This window comes from Silene latifolia, chromosome Y, assembly GCF_048544455.1.
Source record: "Silene latifolia isolate original U9 population chromosome Y, ASM4854445v1, whole genome shotgun sequence".
Classification (NCBI taxonomy): Eukaryota; Viridiplantae; Streptophyta; class Magnoliopsida; order Caryophyllales; family Caryophyllaceae; genus Silene; species Silene latifolia.
In genome coordinates, this window is record NC_133538.1 from 225,409,081 (window position 1) to 225,424,346 (window position 15,266).

At 36.0% G+C, this 15,266-nt stretch overlaps 1 long non-coding RNA gene across 1 annotated transcript; it reads left to right on the forward strand.

The window, feature by feature from the left end:
• The first annotated feature begins 10,845 nt into the window (after positions 1-10,845).
• Positions 10,846-14,059, forward strand: LOC141626349 (uncharacterized). The gene is made up of 3 exons (XR_012535944.1): positions 10,846-11,141; positions 13,097-13,531; positions 13,769-14,059. It is a non-coding gene; the product is annotated as an uncharacterized LOC141626349 (long non-coding RNA).
• The last annotated feature ends 1,207 nt before the right edge of the window (positions 14,060-15,266 follow it).

The window sequence follows — 15,266 nt, forward strand, 5'->3', positions numbered from 1 at the left end:
CTCCGCCAAGTCGACACACTTCTTTAAATTCTTGAGATCACAAGTTAGTACTTCCATATACACATGATATAACTACTAGATACACATGTATCCCGTAGTAATACCATGTGTATCCGGGCCGATATTATGTGTATCTAGGTGCTATTTTGTGTATCCACCTCCGCCACCACCACCACTGCCCTACCACTGCCACAATTCTAGCCTCCCTGGACAGCCTCAATCCACCGCCACCACTGGCCCCACCACCACCGCCACTACTACCACTACCTAGAGAATGGTAAAAAAACTGAAGAAAACAAATCGAAACAAACTGAGAACAGTAAAAGAACTGAAGAAAAATAAAGGCAACTCTTTTGCAAATAGCAAGAACAGAAGTGATAATCAATCAGATCAATAATTAAGTACATTTACGCCTTCCTTGATTGAGCCCGGACAAAATAATACAGTAACAAAATTTACACATACTGTTTATATATACTAACCATATATACTATCAAAGCACCATACTGAGGTCGTCCATTGGAATATCCAGACAACCAGTAAAATCACAAGCTGGCAAATCTTTGAACCAATCGTTTAGATCATCAGGCGCGCCGTTCTCATTTTGTGCAATTGAATCAAAATCAATAGCCTCCTCAGAGTTAATAAAAGTATCTTTTGAATCATTAAAAGATGATGGCAGCCACACATTCCCATCCCTCTCGTTTCCAGGAACTTGCTGCTGAATTGAACTAGATAATAACCGAGTGGCAGAAGATTTTTGCTTTGTTTTAGCTTTTGGTTTCTCTTCAATCTTCAAGCCCCCAACTAACTGGTTTTTACGCATGCTATCAGTCATTAGAGCCCCCTTCTTGTTATCTCTATGGCTCTCATTTGACTTACCCTTTGCTCCTTCAATAAGAAAGCCACCATGAGTTGCTGCAACATCAAAGGCAGATAAACTCTCTGTGTATGTGTATCCATAGCAGTATACTCGTGTACCTAAGGGTATGCAACAAACCAGCTAACAAACTCAAGCCACGTCAGCAAGTTGTTGAGAAGTTAGTTACAAGTGGTTATAGAAATAATAAAGTTGTTACTACTCTTACTATATATAACAAACTTTACACTGTGTAGTCATTCATTCATTTTGTAATTCATTTCCTTTCTCTTCTACAAAATCTCTGTAATCCTCTCTCAATTTCCTTCTATAATAAATACAATTTGTTCGAGAATTTCTCCTTCAATTTGCCCCAATTTATGTAAAGAATTTCCGATTTCAATAAGAAATCCCAATTCATTACAATTGGTATCGAGACTCTAGGGTCCTGAATATCTTTTTCTTTCTGTTCATTGCCGCCATTAACAAAGCTTTGCGTCACCATTATTGCACTGGCGAAGCTTACTGTTCTCCAATTATCTGCACAAATGGATGAAAGGTTGGAATCAATTGAGCAACAATTGCAACAGCAGCATGATCTCCAGCAACAACAACAGCAAAACATGGCGGAACTGGGTATTCAGCTGCGGGAATTGATTAACAGGCTTCCTATTTTGCCAAATCCACCAAGAAATCATGAGCCAAGAAACCATGAAAACTACCATGAGGGTAATCCTCCTAGAACTTTCAATCTTATACCTAAATTGGAATTCCCTGTTTTCGATGGTAGTAATCCCAGGATTTGGGTAAAAAAATGTAAAAGATACTTTGACCTGTGTAAAGTGGTAGAGAGTCAGAAAGTATGTATGGCTTCTTTGTATATGGTGGGTAAGGCAGAGTCTTGGGTACACAGTTATATGACCATAAGACCAAATGTGGAATGGGATGATTTTGTAATGGATTTGTGTGCTCGATTTAAGGAGAATTTGGGTAGTAATGTGGTAGAAGAGTTCAATAAATTGCAGCAAAAAGGGTCTTTAGAGGATTATCTGGACACCTTTGAAAATCTGAGGGGGTTGATGTTACAAAGAAATGCATTGTTGCCTGAAAATTATTTCTTGGATAGTTTCATCGGAGGATTGAAACCCATGGTTAAGCCCTTTGTGAGAGCTTTGAAACCTACAACCATGGCAGAGGCAGTAGAGCTAGCAAGGTGTCAAGAGGAAAGCTTGGCTGCAGCTAGAACCTTGGGTAACAAAGCTGAGATAAACCCTAATAGGCTTACCAGTCAAGGTTTTAGCAAGAACCCTGCAACCAGTTTCCAAAATAACACTAATACCAGGTTTTCCCAACCATTCCAAAGATCAAACCAGGGATTAACTAATCAAAGACCCACTAATTTCAAAAGATTAACACCTGCTGAGGTTGATGATAAAAGGAAGAAGAATTTGTGCTTTCAATGTGATGAACCATATGTTCCAGGGCACAAATGCAAGGGGAGACTCTATAATATGGTGTTAGTCCCTATGGAGTTAGAGGACGAGGAAGGAGGTACAAATGATAATATGGATATCCCTGAATTCATTGAAAAAAATGAAAGTGTGATTGAAGAATTTGGGGAAGAACAGCCTGTGATATCACTGAATGCGATTTCTGGTCATACTTCCTACCAAACTATGAGAGTACAAGGCAAAGTCAAGCATAATGCTGTCCATATTCTCATTGATTCAGGAAGCACACATAACTTCTGTGATGAGAATGTTGCACAGAAGCTTGGATGCAAGATCACATCCTCATACCCACTAGAAGTTTCTGTTGCGAATGGGGAAAAGATTGTTACTACAAAGATATGCAAAGGGTTCAGGTGGCAGCTACATGGGGTTGAATTTACAACTGATGTGATGATCGTCCCTTTAGGTGGGTGTGAAATGGTGCTAGGAGTCCAATGGCTCTCTTCTTTGGGGCCAGTGATATGGGATTTTGATCAATTAAAGATGGAATTCATGTACCAAGGGAGGAGGGTGATCCTTAGGGGCATCACAAATGGAAGTCTGAAATGGATATCTGGGAGGAAGTTGTCTGCTGAAATGGGTAGGAAGGAAGGACATGACAGTGGTCAGTTCTTTGCTATTCAAGTGAAACCAAAGTCATCATCAGCTCCACCAGTACCAACACACGATCAGGTATCTCTTGTACCTGCTGAAATTCAAAGGGTTTTACTTGAATTTGAGGACATATTTCTTGAACCAAAAGCATTACCACCCCATAGGAATCATGACCATAGGATTCATCTTAATCCTGGAGTAGCACCCATAAATGTTAGACCATATAGGTATCCTATGGTGCAAAACAATGCTATTGAAACAATCACTAAGGAAATGCTGGAAACTGGTGTTGTTCAGCCCAGTCAGAGTCCATTTTCTTCTCCTGTTGTCATGGTTAAGAAAAAAGATGGCACATGGAGGTTTTGTGTGGACTATAGGGAGCTAAACAAGAACACTGTTAAGGATAAATTTCCTATTCCAGTTATTGATGAACTGCTAGATGAATTACAAGGTTCTTGCATATTCTCAAAAATTGATTTGAGGTCTGGCTATTGGCAAATTAGAATGCATCCTGAAGATATACAAAAAACTGCTTTTAGGACTCATGTAGGGCATTATGAGTTTGTGGTAATGCCTTTTGGCCTTACTAATGCCCCTTCAACATTTCAAAGTTTGATGAACTCTATTTTCAGTGAGCATTTAAGAAAGTTTATATTGGTATTTTTTGATGACATATTGGTTTATTGCCCTGACATTGCATCCCATACAATTCATTTGAGGGCCACATTGGAAATTCTAAGACAACACCAGTTGTTTGCTAAGATGAGTAAGTGTAGCTTTGGGGTTGATCATGTGGAATATATGGGACATATAGTGTCTGCTGCAGGGGTAGCTACTGACCCTACCAAAATACAAGCAATGCTCAAATGGCCACCTCCTAAATCAGTTAAGGAACTCAGGGGATTTTTGGGTTTAACAGGCTATTACAGGAAGTTCATTAGGAATTATGGGATCATCAGCAAACCCCTAACTAATTTACTGAGAAAAAATGCATACATATGGAATCTTGAAGCAGAAATGGCTTTTGAATCCTTGAAACAAGCCATGATAACAGCTCCAGTTCTTGCCTTACCAGACTTCAGCTCTCAATTTGAGGTGGAAACTGATGCTTCTGACATAGGCATAGGAGCTGTCTTAACCCAGAAAGGTCATCCTATTGCTTTTATAAGCAAAGCCTTGGCTGATAAGCATAAAGCCCTATCAACCTATGAAAAAGAGCTGCTGGCTTTGATATTAGCTGTAGACAAATGGAGACCTTATTTGGTAGGCCAACACTTCATAATCAAAACTGATCACTTCAGTTTGAAATACTTGTTGGGGCAGAAAATAACCAGCTCTTTTCAGAGTAAATGCTTACCAAAATTAATGGGATTGGATTATGAAGTACAATACAGGAAGGGAAAAGAGAACACAGTGGCTGATGCTCTTTCTAGGGTGGAAGGGGCTGAATTATTGTCCATACTAGTGTCTCAAGTGAGGTCTGATCTCTTACAAAGAATAAAGGATAGCTGGCAAGCACCTGAGTTGATGCAATTAATTACAGACTTGCAAGGCAATCCTGCTGCAAGCACCAAATTTCAATGGCAGAACGGTTAATTGTTTAAAAAGGGGAGGTTGGTTATAGGTCCTGATTCTGACTTAAGGTCAGAGATCTGCTCTTTAATGCATAATTCTGCTCTTGGGGGACATTCTGGTGTCCATGCTACATATATGAGGATGTCAGAGCTTTTCTACTGGAAAAATATGAAGAAAAGTGTGAGGAAGTGGATTAAAGAATGTGGGGTGTGCCAGCAGAACAAACCTTTGCTGCAGTCACCTGCTGGACTCCTACAACCATTACCAATACCTAAGGCAATTTGGGTAAACATTTCTATGGACTTTATAGAAGGACTCCCTAAGTCCCAAGGGAAGGACACAATCTTGGTTATAGTGGACAGATTGAGTAAGTATGCTCATTTCCTATTGTTGACCCATCCTTTCAAGGCTTCTGATGTGGCAAGGGTTTATTTGGATCAAGTCTTCAAACTACATGGGAATCCCAAGTCAATAGTGAGTGATAGGGACAAAATCTTTATAAGCCAATTCTGGCAGGAATTCTTCAAACTACAAAAAGTGGACTTACTAATGTCCTCTGCTTATCACCCTCAAACAGATGGGCAATCAGAGGTAGTCAACAAATGTCTTGAGACATATCTTAGATGCATGACGGGAGAAAGACCAAAGGATTGGGCACAATGGGTGCCATTGGCTGAATGGTGGTACAACTCTAATTTTCACTCTGCCATAGGAACAACCCCTTATGAAGTGGTATATGGGCAATCACCCCAATTGCATTTTCCCTACATCAATGGTGATAGTACAGTAGCTGTTGTGGATAGAAGCTTGAATGCCAGAGAGGAATGCATTCAGATGCTAAAATTCCATCTGAAACGAGCTCAGGATAGGATGAAGAATCAAAGTGATAAACACAGGACTGACACAGAATACCAGTTGGGAGAATTAGTGTATGTCAAACTACAACCATATAGACAACAATCAGTAGTCTATAGGAGTTGTCAGAAGCTTGCACCAAGGTACTTTGGGCCATTTGAGGTGTCTGCAAAGATAGGCAAGGTGGCTTATAGGCTGAAGTTACCCGAGCAGTCCAAAATACACCCTGTGTTTCACGTCTCTCAGTTGAAGAAACACCATGGTGCTGTGCCTGTTATTAGTGTTGTCCCTACTTTGGATGATAATCTGCAATTAAGAGCAGAACCTGTAGCTATTTTGGAAAGAAAAATGGTGAAGAAAGGCAATGCTGCTGCTGTGTATTTTCTAGTACAATGGTCTAATGGCAATGCTGAGGATGCTACGTGGGAATTGTCAGATGATTTCATGAGGCGATTTCCAGCATTTCAGATATCTTAAGCTTGAGGACAAGCTTCAGTTGAAGAGGAATGTATTGCAACAAACCAGCTAACAAACTCAAGCCACGTCAGCAAGTTGTTGAGAAGTTAGTTACAAGTGGTTATAGAAATAATAAAGTTGTTACTACTCTTACTATATATAACAAACTTTACACTGTGTAGTCATTCATTCATTTTGTAATTCATTTCCTTTCTCTTCTACAAAATCTCTGTAATCCTCTCTCAATTTCCTTCTATAATCAATACAATTTGTTCGAGAATTTCTCCTTCAATTTGCCCCAATTTATGTAAAGAATTTCCGATTTCAATAAGAAATCCTGAATTCTGTTACAGGGTACTACTCTGTGTATCCACAAACCACCACCCACTAATAGCACACCACCACAGTCTGCAACCCACGCCAGAGACATCGCCGCAACTCTGTACGGCACCGACGTCAATAGAGAACATCATGAAACACCACTCCGTCACTATCACCACACCCAACCCGAACTCATCATCTCCATCCATCAGCAGGACCTTCGTTGGCATGCTATTAACATTTCCCTGCCGTCGATGGAACTCCGACAACACCATTAAATCACCATCTCGCGCCCTTCTCTATCCACGAAACCACCACTCCTCGCTCCATCCACCAACAGTACCTCATCGTTCGACCTCCACATTCACCGGCACCATTATAAACTGCACTTACGCAAAATCTTCCTTTAATCTCAATTTTCTTTTCAACTTTTTAATTAGATTAATAGATTTATAAATATAGGAGTAGAAATGAAGAATATACAAAAATTAATCTTTGAAAAGACAACGAGATATGTCTTTGACGGCGAGGAGCCGTTGGATCTCCGACGACTTTGCGGTGGTGGAGGGTAAGGGATTGGAAGAGGGAGAAAAGGGGAATAAGAAAGAGGAAACTTTGAATTCCGGCCAAACACCGGTACAAGATCCGAAAATCGAGACGGGCGCAAGGTTGATGCCGATCTAACTCGGAGCTCCAGTCTTGGCGAAGTTTGTTGGATGTGATACTTGGGAGTAGCGTTGGGTTGTGATTTGTGATTGATGGTGGGTGTGTTTAATGTCGGGACTTGGGGTTTATTTTAATTTTTGACCGCAGATTTACTTCTTTTTTTAAATCTAGTGGTCCTTATTTAGTTCGTAAGTTCGCACCGAACTTTAGGTTCGCATGAGGATCCTATATATATATATATATATATATATATATATATATATATATATATATATATATATATATATATAGAGGCAAGTTCTAATGAGTCCACCTAAAATGGTGAGTCCACTAAGTCCTAATCCTAGCCATTGATCTCTAAAATTGATGGTTGAGATTTTACAATTCTAAGATGAAAACTTTAATGTTTTATAACTGAAACTTTAATTTATTAGTTTAACTTTAATTCTTTACAATTATAAGTTTAACTTTTACGAATGAAACTTTAATGCTAAAAATTGAAACTTTAATTTTTTTAACTAATTTTTAATATTAAACTTTGAATTTATTTATTTTTACAGATTTATAAATATAACTTTAATGTTTTACTTAATGAAACTTTAATGCTAAAAATTGAAACTTTAATTTTTTAAATAATTTTTAATATTAAACTTTAAATTTATTTATTTTTACAGATTTATAAATATAACTTTAATGTTTTACGAATGAAACTTTAATGCTAAAAATTGAAACTTTAATTTTTTAGACAATATAAAATATAAAAATTTGAATTTAGTTAATTTTTCTTGGTTTATAATTTTTTTAAATTGTCATTTTTTGAATATAACTTTAATGTTTTAGGACTGAAACTTTAATGCTAAAATGTGTAACTTTAATTTTTTTAGACCATTTTTTAATATAAAAATTTGTTTTTATGAAATAATGTACTTGGGACTAATATTTATTTAATTTAATTTCATTAATTTATGAATATAACTTTAATGTTATAGGAGTGAAACTTTAATGATAAAAATTGAAACTTTATTGTTTTTTGCCATTTGTAATTTTAATGGTTATGTAACTTTAATACCTGATCATGAAACGTTATTCTTTTACGAATGAAACTTTAATCCGTGACTGATTTTTTATATTAAAAATAGGGTGATTTTGGATATGTTAATTTGAATTTACATAAATTTAGTCCGTTAAAAATTTAATTTAAGTCCTTATCCATGTAATTTCAGTCCATATCGTTGAAACTCTAATCTTAACCACCCCGCCTTTCACTAATAATTAACAACCACCACCTTTAATTCTTGGGAGTCGAAACTTTAATGCGAGTCCTTTTATATATAGGCAATAACCACCACCACCGCCAACAATAAAAACTCCTTTGTCGCTACCACCGCCAACAATAATAACAACAACCGCCAACACCACCCCGACTTCACCTTCAAAAAAAAAAAATTTAGTAGATCGAAAAACGAGTCCACCTACGACTCCTCCAACCATCGACACCCACCACCCTCGGCTTCTCAAACCACCACCAACAAAAAACAACTCCTTTGGCTTAGATCTGAAAAAAAAAAAAAAAAAAAAGACCAAAAAGTGCTAAAATGACCACCGCGCGACTACGACCACGGCCACCACCTTCTCTCCCCGTTCGCCATCAACAACACCACCTACATCTTAAAAAAAAAAAAAAAAAAAAAAAAAAAGGAGGAATAGGCGGCGAAATGACCACCGCGCGACTACGACCACGCCACCACCTTCTCTCCCCGTTCGCCATCAACAACACCACCTACATCTTAAAAAAAAAAAAAAAAAAAAGGAGGGAATAGGCGGCGGGAACTACCGCCACTCCATTACCCACCGCAACACCAACCACCAACAACAACAACAACAAACTTTTTAAGATCTCAAAAAAAAAAGAAAAACAAAAAAAAAAAAAACGAGAAGGGGAAAGAGGCGGCGTCGGTGGCGGCGGTTGAGAGAGGAGAAGGGACGACCACGACGAGGGAGAGAGCGGCGATCGTAGTGGCGTGCACCTTGTTGTGGTTGTTGTCGGTGGTGGTAGGGTGGTTGTTTTGGTGTTTAGGGTTGGTTGGTGAGTGAGGGATGAGAGAGGCCGAGAGAGAGAGGAGGAAGAGAGAGAAGTGAGAGGCGGTGAAATGGAAAGAAATTAGGTTTTGTTGTCTTTTATATAACCTCATTATTTTTAGATTTAATCTCAACCCTTGATTTTGTTACAATCTAAGGGTTAATATTAGGACTTATGGACTCACCTAAGAGGGGTGGACTCATTTGATCCTAATTCTATATATATATATATATATATATATATATATATATATATATATATATATATATATATATATATATATATATATATATATATATATATATCGTAAAGTGGTAAACCATTTGATTAATTTTTAATAAGTTTTAGAAAGAATATAATTTATAGGGTTTATATTATTGAGTTTTGTTGAGTGATAATAACGCAATGTCTTATATATAGTACGTCTAATGTAGGTAACAAGAGCGTCTATAGCCATGGGCGACGAAACCGAGCCAGGCTCCATTTTTGGTTACGAAATTGTACAAGCTTTACTGATGAAATTCAATATAAACCTTAATGTATAGTACACTTATGCATTCATATTTAGGCCTCAATTTTTTTGTGTTGCACTGAGCCTTTATTTATTTTAAGATGCGGTAACTATAACCCTAAATGCTTAAACATGTCGTCATGCAATAATGTGTTACCCTTGAAATTTGTCATTTTGCTCAGGGTACTCAACCTTTTAAGTTTGTGCACATGAGACCCTAGAGGTTTGATTTTCTAGTATAGTGTGCCCTTTTTATTGTTTTTTAAATCTTCGATTGAACATAAATGGTCATTTGGAAATTTAGGATTGAAATTATATATAGTTGATTTAAGGTTTTGGTATATAAAAAAAAAAAAAAAAAAAAAAAAACTAGAAAATGGATACAATTTTTTTTTGTTTAGAAAAATACATTCATTGTAGAACAAAAAATGGTTGATTCTGAATTCCGGTGAAAGAGTTATGTTCAATTGAAATTTTTTATAGCGACAAAAAATACATGTTCATGAAAATTAAACGAGTAGAGTAACATGTACACAAATCAATATCTATCTATCTGTATTATTAAAGGAAGCTTTTTTCGAGCGATTACAGAGTCTCCAACCTTCGTAAAACAGCTTAACAAAATAGATAATGTTAAATAACAATAGCTATATCAAAAAAATATCCTATATCACGTATGACGTGAAGTTGTTGATTACTACTCTGTTACATATATTTGATCTGTTCGCAAACTAATACAATTGTATGCGAATAACAATACTAAGCAAACCCTTGCGTAAATCAACCTAACAAATAGATAAGAAAGTATCTTTTGGAAGCTCTCACATTAAAAATAAATAAAAAGACTTCTATTAGACTTCAAATAACTCCATAAGTACAAATGAAAACCGTATATATATACATGCCGACTAAATCAAATTGCTATATTTTCATGACTTCTCTAATTCTTAATTGTTTTTTCTTAGAAGCATGTTGTAACACCCGCGAATTTCTCTTTTTGACATTTATAGTTTAATTAACCATTCTATTGTTTTATTTATACCTTAAATCATTTAATTTAATTAATTTCACTCTTAAACGTAATTTTTATAAAAACTACATTTTTATAAGCTTGTTTATATTAACATATATATTTTTAATCGGATAGTATTAATAGTGATATTATTAATAATTGCTTTCCGTCTTAAGTTGATATAGATTTGAGACTTTTTCCCGTCTAGCGTAAGACCGTCACATTTTCATATATGAGGCTAATTTATTCGGACCAACCCGATTCCCTACACATACTCACTCATCTTATCTCTAAACTTCATATATTATTATATATTATTATTATTATTATTATTATTATTATTATTATTATTATAATCTACCCCTAACCCCACCTTCCTCATCACTTTCCCCTACCCCCGTCCTTTTTCTTTGTTTTCGAACAACAACAGTAGCAGCCACAATAACAAAGCAACAGCAACCACCATTTCCGCCTCCTTCAACCTCCATTTTCTCCCTTATTTCTCAACCAATTTTCATAAAATTTACTCCATTAGCTTCCCCTCCTCATTCTCCTTCTTCCTATATAAAAAAGAGCCAAGCTTTCATCCGGTTTCATTTCGGCCGTCTTTCAAAGATGCGGTTTTTGGAGCTAATCTCTTCCATTTTGGGTCTAGAATCACCCTTGGACGGTTCCTTGGACGTTTAAGAGCTCATAAACAGGTAACGGTGATAGGTTACTCGACAAAGTGTCGGAATTTCGCCTTATAAACTCGTTTTTAGCTTATGTGTGTGTTAAAGTTGCATCCTTTTCGCTTTATTTCACTTGTATGGTTGAGTGTGTGAGTTTTAGGAGGCATTTTACATGTTTGTCCGACTGTTTTCATAGCTTATTTCTCCTGTGAGATGGGTTGTTTGTGCGCTATATGGATTCATCACATATTGAAAAGGCTTTGAATGTTTTGAGGAGACTAAGCAAATAGTTGGTAAAAGCATTATCATTGGGAACTTATTATTGACCAAACGACTTATGAGGTAGCTAATTCATAGTTAATGGGTATTAGCCAACTAGATTTTAGTGATTATAGATTTTACATGGTGTATTTAACAAGAGATAAAAGATGGTCTGCAACACTTGAACGAGAGCAATTATTTGGGTTTAAATGAGTTTTTGTTTGTCCTATATGATGAATTTTCTCACGCGCAACCTGTGATGCAATATTTGAAGTGCCGATTTTGGTTAGACTTTGAGCTTAGGCTTGTCATTGTACATAGAACCTGATTTGGGCGTTGTTGTTGTGGGTACATTATCGAATTTCCGTCTCGTGTTTTATATAACATAATTCGTTAAATATCGTTTATTTATATATTTTTCTCACATGAATTATAATGGTGGAATTTCGTTATTTAATTATTTTTCCGTCTTAATTTTGGATCCAACATGGGTGCTCTGGATGGGTTTACGAGAATCCGAAATTGGGCTTGTTCTATACTTCATGTTTTTGGGTCATACGGTGTTGTATTGTATCTATTTGACCTTGACATGTTTAATTTGTTGGGCTCAATTGATTTTAATTGTTGGGCTTTATGTGAGTAAATGGTTAGACTTCTTGTGACTAAACTTTTGGGTTGTACATGATTAAATGTTTGGGCTTGTTGTATGCCATTTATTAGATTCTATATAAATCTTATGTTGAGCTTCACATGATTTTGTTGTTAGGTCTAATAGATTCCATTTGATGGGTCGTGTAGTTGTCTCTTTCCAAGTTGATTCGTATCGCTTGGTTGAGTCGTATTCTTGATAATGCCTTTATACTATACCGTTTTGCTTGACATATCTTTACGCCTCTTCGGACTTCGCCGATTGTGGGTTTAGCTCATATTTTCCGCCTCTTTCGGATCTCATTCGCGATTGTGGGTTCTCGACTTCCGTTCGTCGATCGAGTCTTGGATGCGGACTGCTTCGCCGCATGTCGAATCGGGGACCGTTCGCCCGAGAGTCGGCGCAGATTTAGACTAGGACTGAGTCTTGGGAGTACCATTGTCGTCCTACCAGGGGAATTATATTTTGATATATGAGTAGTAAAGGTCTTGCTTGGTTGTAGATATTGGTATTTGTCTGTTGTTTATCTTGGTCCTATTGGATACTAGGGGTGAGCTATAAGCCCTCTAGTTGCGATATGATCGTCGGGATTGATGTTCCCATCCGTTCTTATGGTGAGATGCAAGCTATAAGTATGAATGGGAGATTAGTAGCCACGTCCCGTACAATGTTTGCTAAGTGGTTTTCCAAGTAATGGCTACAATTTCTATTCTTGTAAATTGCATTGGTTGATCCCTTACTTAACTGCTTCACATGATTCGAATTCTAATCTCATATCTATGTTGTATTTTCTTGAAAGGCGTGCTTTTATATAAATGACCGTACTCTTGTCTTTCGTATTATCTAATTGTCTCACATGATTAGTTGAATCTCTATCATGCTAATGTTGATCTATCCGGTCCCATCTCATTGAATTGCCATGTTTACATATAACTTGATATTCACATCTTTTGTAAGTATCTTACATGACTTACCTGTTTTAGTGCTTTGTTATGTTCGTTTCGACATTTTGTGGCTGGGAGAACCTTGAGTTACTCCCCACTGACTGTGGCGTTCATGTTTATATGAATGACAGGTATTAGTGATGCATTCATGGGGTGAAGACATGTGTGAGCTAGCGAGCACTTCGGCCTAGTAGTTGGTTTATTAGGATTGTTTAGACCTACCTTTTATTGTATTGTCATTCGAGGGATATATTTTCCCTCACCTCGACTATTACGTTTGTATAATTTAAAATCTTTATTTCCGCATTCTTTATTGTGTTTTGTATTTTAACAAACCCGCGCTTTAAAATTTAAAAGTTTCAAAAATTCCCTATTTTCCGCTTGAGTTTATAAGTTATACTTTCCGCTTTATCGCGGGGTGTCACACATGTTATCAAGATATTGAGTTACGATCTCTAATATTTATTGTTTGCAATAAATTTTCAGGTATAATTCAGGCTGTGCATATGCAATGTGATTTTTCAATTCAGAGATGGAACCCGTCTTCGGATAATTTATTATTGAAGGTATAGCTTTTTTTTTTTTTAATTCCGTTCTTAGTTACCATCTTTCAAGATTTCTATGTGGTCTAACTACTTTGCTTTCTATTTAATTTAATTGTTTTATTTGAAGGAGGTACGCGTTATGTGTACTATTGATGTGCATATTAACGTTAAAATTGCTTTATACATTAGTACATGATAGTTTTTCTATACTAAATTAATTGTTTTTTAATCTTATGATGTTTTATTGTTTTATGGCAGATATCATGGTTGTCGAGTATGCATGAAGATTGTTCGTAGCGAACTATTGGGTAAAGCTTTCCTCCGTCTGTCAACAAGCCAAGAACCCAAGCCTTCGCTTCTCGACAAAATTAGACATGGGTGTACACATTGTTATCAACCTATTAGAAATTGTAACTTTCTTGATTTCTCGATCCGATTCATTCTCATGTATATAAGCTGAGTATAAAATCTAAAAAAAGAAAAAAAAAGAAAAAAATTTGAGTATAAACAATGAACATGTTATTCATTACTATCTAGGTTATAATGTAATTTTGTAGATAATCCAATCGCATTCTATTTTTTTTCTTTTATTGTAGTTTTATATATATATATATATATATATATATATATATATATATATATATATATATATATATATATATATATATATATATATATATATATATATACACGGAGTACATATTATGGTAGGAGTGTTCATCTTTAAGGGTTATTCACTTATTCTTACCTTGAATCTGCATTTTATGCCATCAATCGATGTTGACAAATATTTATCGTGTAGTTTCGTAATTGTTGTTTATTAGTATTTGTTTCCTTACAACTTTAGTTCGGTTGGTGATCGATACAGACTAATAATGAGGAAGTTTCAGTAGTATGAACACAGCCAAGCACTGATCAATTTCTATGCTTCGTTGTTCCTACTTTGATAAAAAAAAAAGAACTGCTTATTGCTATTGTATAATACTCAGCATGATATAGCATGCGCTTTTTTTTTAATTATACACTTAGGTATGTAATAGATTGCCTAATATTTGAGAGTTTTTTGTTTTAATTATAGAATTTTCATTACTTATGTTTAAGCGCACATACAGTATATGAAAATTATTATATAAGGTTTTATCCATTGCAATCCATTCCGAATTAATTAAAAGTTATCTTTTTCCGAGCCCCGTATTAAAAATTGACTCCTTTTAAGCCCCCTCCATTCCAATCGTTTGTTCACTTTTTATTCATTATGAGATTGGGACGGAAGAAGTACTCTCTCTGTCAGTTTACACCTGCTTTAGAGCATCCGCAACAATGGGGCTCCCCATATTTTCTCTTTCCTTTTCTTATTCGTCCACCTAATTTTCCACTAACTTTTTCATTTACTCTCCCCATTTCATAACTACATCTCTGCAACAATGGGGTTCCCCATTTCAACTCCACTTTACCACTTTACTTTTTCACGTTTGTCAACGCGTGTTTTACGCGGTAAATATCGTTAACTACGTATTTGCATAAATTATAAAAGTACGATATTTTTAATGTACTCGTAAAGACGAATCAAACAAGATCTCACATGAATATATTTGGCCCACTTTTTAATAGAACTTGGCCCACTTTTTCATATGGGAACCTCCCCTACAAATGGTGGAGCCTCTAATTAAGGGGAAGTGTGTGCAATAATGAGGCTCCCCATTTGAGGAGAGAGACTACATATGGGGAGGCACCTCCCCACCTTTGCGGATGCTCT